The sequence below is a fragment of the Helianthus annuus genome, chromosome 9, assembly GCF_002127325.2.
Source record: "Helianthus annuus cultivar XRQ/B chromosome 9, HanXRQr2.0-SUNRISE, whole genome shotgun sequence".
In the NCBI taxonomy this organism is placed as follows: domain Eukaryota; kingdom Viridiplantae; phylum Streptophyta; class Magnoliopsida; order Asterales; family Asteraceae; genus Helianthus; species Helianthus annuus.
In genome coordinates this window covers 48,097,616-48,102,948 of record NC_035441.2, presented here as the reverse complement: position 1 = coordinate 48,102,948, position 5,333 = coordinate 48,097,616, and the positions used below count along the sequence as shown (strand labels likewise).

Below are 5,333 nucleotides of genomic sequence, written 5' to 3'. Positions count from 1 at the left end.
AATGAGCGGGAAAATAATTATGAGGATGTATAGAAATACGACATGTGTCCTCTAACAGAATCAATGCAACAAATTCATCAGTTTCTGGTTCGAATTTTTTTTTATTAGCCGGATTAGTGATCAAAATGATGGGGTTTCACTTAAATTTGTTTTTTGGTTTTGTCACACTTCCAATGTGGCTAATTTGTTATTCTTACACGTTCATGATTGATCCATTTAGGAGTATAAATCTTGTAAAACTTTAAAGCTCGAGTCTGAACCACCGTTTTTGAAATGGATTTTGTGATCTTGTAAATGGACCATAAACATATGTGTTGCGGTTATGATTTGTGGTCAAGTTATTGTTCACCGTATTTTACATCAGGATCAAAAGTGGAGCATTCTTTTCGAACAGAGCAACTAAAATCCTTGTAATCGTCCAGAGAAGATGATCGTTGATGAAGATGATCGTAGAACGGAGGGTTTGGAGAAGATTTTTGGGAAAGATGATAATATCTGAGCTTTATGAAGTCAAGGGTCAAAGGGATATTTACTTTAATTAGTTTAATTAATAATGTGTTATAATAAAATCATATTAACCATTTTGCCCCTGAGGAAAATGACAAAAAAATAGGATTTTATTAGACAAATATCAACTGATTTCATTTTTGGACCAAAATGACAATAAAAGTGAAACCATAGGGACACAAATTTAAAAGGTTTGAATGGGACAAAAGTAGTCAAATCTCAGGAACCAAAATGACAGTTTACTCTATTATATATAAAATACATGACACATGTTAGATGTTTGAGTGGTCTAAATGGTAGTTATAATATATAAGTAAAGTTTAATACATAGTAAGTTTTAAATAAATAACAGTAAGAATCTTATAACAAACGTTAGTGCTGGTTGGTAGCAAAAGTAATTTTATAACAAACTTTATAAACAAATAATAAGATTTTTTATAGAACTTTATTTGTAATTTCTTAAATGTTTGAAACATATTAAATTTAATAATTTAAATTAAATAATAATTATATACAATTAAATGAGAGAATGACAAGTGTACCAAAACAGGTTTCTTTTATTATATAGTATAGATACGCTATCAAAGATGTTTCATTAGTGTTATATCATAAGCTATACGAGTTCGTGTACTAAGTAATTTTCATATTAAGATGATAATCAACTTCGTCGAATTATCAACTTTTTTTTTAAGTCAATCTTTTCAAGATATTTAGTTCGGTTTGAATGTATGTGAATATAAACTCGGACCTACAAGATGACATGGTCTGACACAAATAAATTAAGGTTTGGGTGAGATTTTGTCAAACATATAGTACCAAAACATCACAATACCATGAAAACAACATCATGAATACAAGGGCAAGAGTTCAATCTGTTGAGTCACAACAACATAACACAACAAAAATGTAACTTCATAAGACTTTTCACATGTAGAAAACAACAAGGAAAGCGTGTTCCAATTTGATTCTGTCCTACGTCATTGACTTGGCCACAAAAATCCATTGGAATACATTGTAGAATTTTTAGAAAAAACCGGCACAAATACATGCATAGAATCAGGTTAAGCCTGCCCACATACTTTGATATATATGTTCAAATTATCCATGAAAGTCCATTGGTGAAAAATTAAACAGGTTAGATAACATTTGAAAATCAGGTTGACGCCGTCTCCGATAATTCTCGAAAAAATTTGGGCCCTGGGTGAGAAGAAGAAAACAAGCCCCTATAATATAAAGTTGATAAGTAACTTTTAAAAAAATAAATAACTATGTTTGAACCGGTACATATGTATATACTAGAAAACATGAAAATAAATAAAAAGTTAGCCGTTAAAATGTAACTTACTTTTAAAAAGTATATATACAAAAATAGTTATTAATATATACAACCTAGTGGGATCATACCCGTGTGTTGCGACGGGTAAAAATTTTGTATGTTTTGATGCACTCACTATCAGTGGCGGACCCAGGATTTTATTTCAATGGGGTCCATTTTCGGGTCGGTCCTCGTTCGGGTCGAGTTAAAGTGAGGTTTGAACTAGATTTTTAAAAAAATAAGAAAAATAGGATTATCAAGGATTGAACCCATGACCTCTTGGTGGAAAAGAGGGAGATTTACCACTACACCAGTTTTCTTTTTATTTCTATGGTGTCCACCTAATTGTATTTATGGGGTCCATATACAATTTAATATACCGAATCTACTATTTTTTTTTTTAAAGATTGGGGTCCGGGGACCCCGGTGGCACCAACGTGGGTCCGCCCCTACTCACTATGACAAACGAAACAAAAAATCCAAAAAATATAGTTGTATTATGTTCAAAACATGTTCGCTTAATTAGTTTTTGTAAAATAAAAGGAAAAATCATTTCAAAATTTGTTTAGTTGTATTTAATTTAAGTAATAAACAAAAGAATATAAATTGAAAAAAGAAAACTTAGAATTGAAATACGAAGAAAACTAAAAAACAATATAAAAAAAAACAAAAAGAAAAACCAAAATTATAAGTGAGAAAAACACATCCTGTTCTTTTAAGAGGTCGACGTAGGAGACCGACCACCACTAGAGCAAGCTTTACCTTTGTTATTAATATATTTGAAACGAAGTGTATATACACACACTTGGGTGCTGTTTGTTTTTTTTAGAGGTAAAATAACTGTAGTTTGCGGACCACATATGTAGCAGAAGATGTGGACCAAACCTCTACAGTCTGCAAAAAGAAGACTGTTTGTTTTTTAACTGCTGCTCAAATCACTTTTGGCTGGACAAATTGAAGCTAGCAACAACGAAATAACTACAACTCAATTATTCCCAATCAGACAGATATTTTGTTGCTTCTGATGCCCAAGCAAGATAATTACTAGCTAAGATTCAGTCAAACACTATTAGACTTATATGAACTAAAATTGATTTAGATTCAGTGAAAAAAAAAACATTCATACGATGATAAAATAAATTTAAAAAATTTGAACAAACGACGGAGATGGGAGCTTACAGAGATGTAGGAGCAGGTGGGGATAACTGATAACTTATTGGATTGAGCGTGATTAAAGGCAGCAACAGAGAAATGTGAAGGTAACCCTAAACCCCTTTTGCTTGAGGGAACGAAGGTGTGAATAATATCCATAACTTTTCCATCATTAACAGCTTAACAACATATAGCTAGATCAAATTAGGTTACCTGATAAGTATTATCGAACTTATCATACACGAATCGAGTGATGATCCCTAACCCCCAAGTTGGAAAACCCCCAAAACGGGAAAGAAAAAGGGAGACTTGTACCGGAAATGGAGGGTGGCGGTGGGAAGGTGGTTGTGGAGGACGACAGTGGTGGAGGAGAAGAAGAAGGAGGTGTAGGGTTTGTGTAAAAGAAAGAAAGAAGAGGTAAGAATACCCACTCTCACATCTGCACCAAAAAGAGGTCTCGCAGACCTTTTTTAATGAAATGTCTTCTGAAAATCAAACACTCTGCAGACCTAAACGTCTACACATGGTCTGCGTAGCGCAGACAAAAGAAGTCAGGAAGAGCTTTTGTGAAAAAACAAACACCTCCTTAGTATATATGTAATTTAAAAAAATTTCGGGCCCGGGAGTGTTTGGGTCCTTAGCGGTGGACCACCCCCCTCCGAGCCGGTCTCAGTTAACTACATTTACACTTTATTATTTTTATATAAAAATAGTGGAAACGTTATCATGACAAAACGTCTATTATTATAATAAAAAATTAGTGGAAACATTATTAAGACAAACGTCTGTTACAATAATAATAATCATAACCATGAAATATAACGACTAGAGATTCATTCCATTGAAAACAACATAACAATATTGAAATTTAGTTAGAAAAAGTGTGAGCAGGCTTAGTTAAACACTACAAAACTTAGTTACTATCAGGTAAAATACTCTTGTTATTTATCGTCCCGTTCTTCCTTAACTAACATGTTTGAGTTATAAGGCTAGGGGGTGTGGTATACCGTCCCTGGCCACATCACCTTCGTTAGCGCCCCATAGCGCCCCACACCCACCCTCTGCCCGCCAAAGAGGGGGCGCCATTGACGGCCCGCCAGCACACTAACGAGCGCTAAAGGGGTGTGCAGGTGGGGTCCATTCTTTTCAACCAATCAAATCTTTTTTTTTTTTTTGTTTAATAGGGTGACTTTAAACCATTGAATGCAAGTTAAGGCCGTGGGGTATGGGGCTTGGGTTGGGGCGTGGGTTGGGGGAAAACGCCCAAGGCACCACCCCGGGTGGGCTTGGGTTGGGGCGTGGCCCCTTGGGGCTTGGGTTTCAAGCCGGGCGTGGGGCGGGGGAGCAAGGTGACATGGTGGTTTGTGAATGGCCAAAAGAAAATAGCCGTTGGGCTAGCCGTTGGCCAACGGCTATATTAAAAAAAAATTAATTTTTTCTTCCATTTTTTCACTATAAAACTCACATTTTTCTTCCATTTTTTTACCACATTCAACCACATCTTCTATACATTTTCAAATTCTCCTTATACAATATGAACAAATGCATCCTTATAACCGTGCTTATGACCCGACCAACCCATATGCATTCCAAGAAACTAATCCTAGCCCACCACCCAATCGTCCAATTCCTCGTCCATTTTTCATACACTCTTCTATGCCCCATGAAGCGAGTTATGCATCGCTTCTTGGGAATCGTGTATTTACTAACTTCCCACACTCCGATGATTCGATACCTACTCCGTTTACACAATCGCCCATCAACCTTTCACCAACCTCCATCGACCTTTCACAAAACGAAACCGTTCCCGAAACTCAACCACCCAATGATGGTCCTTCCGCATCGAAACCAATTAAAAAGAGAAGTCATAAGAAAAAAACTGAAGAGGATAAAGTAGTTGAAACCGCCAAACGAAAACAACAAAAATGGGTCTATGCTGAAGAAGTTGCATTGGCGAGGGCTTGGTGTGAACAATCTCAACATTCAACTTTAGGTATTCTTAACCTTTGTTTATATTAATGGAACTAGTATTAAGCCCCTGTGTTGCAGCGGTTTTCGTAAAACTGTGTCAAGTAGTATCAATGCTATATCATTATCAGCGATCACCAACACCGGGAAACTCGTAAAAACAAAATAAATAAAAACGGAAAAAAAAATAAAGCCGAGCGAAAAGCAGACGTAAAATCTTTGAAATTACGCACGCTCGTTGCAGAGAAATTAAATCGAAATGTAAAACATAGAAAAAATAACTAAGTTAATCCAGGACCCGTGCATTGCGACGAACATGTTAAACGGAGAAAAATAGATGTGTTTTGACGGGCCAAACGAGGAAAATATACGAAAAATGCTGAACCCCAAA

The 5,333-nt window shown here is 35.6% G+C and overlaps 1 long non-coding RNA gene across 1 annotated transcript; it reads right to left on the bottom strand.

Annotated features, from left to right (window-relative positions):
* Positions 1 to 1,317: 1,317 nt before the first annotated feature.
* On the bottom strand, positions 1,318 to 3,428 carry LOC110874257. Its single transcript, XR_002555777.2, has 2 exons — positions 3,002 to 3,428; positions 1,318 to 1,730 (listed from the first exon to the last, which is right to left on the bottom strand). It is a non-coding gene; the product is annotated as an uncharacterized LOC110874257 (long non-coding RNA).
* Positions 3,429 to 5,333: the final 1,905 nt, after the last annotated feature.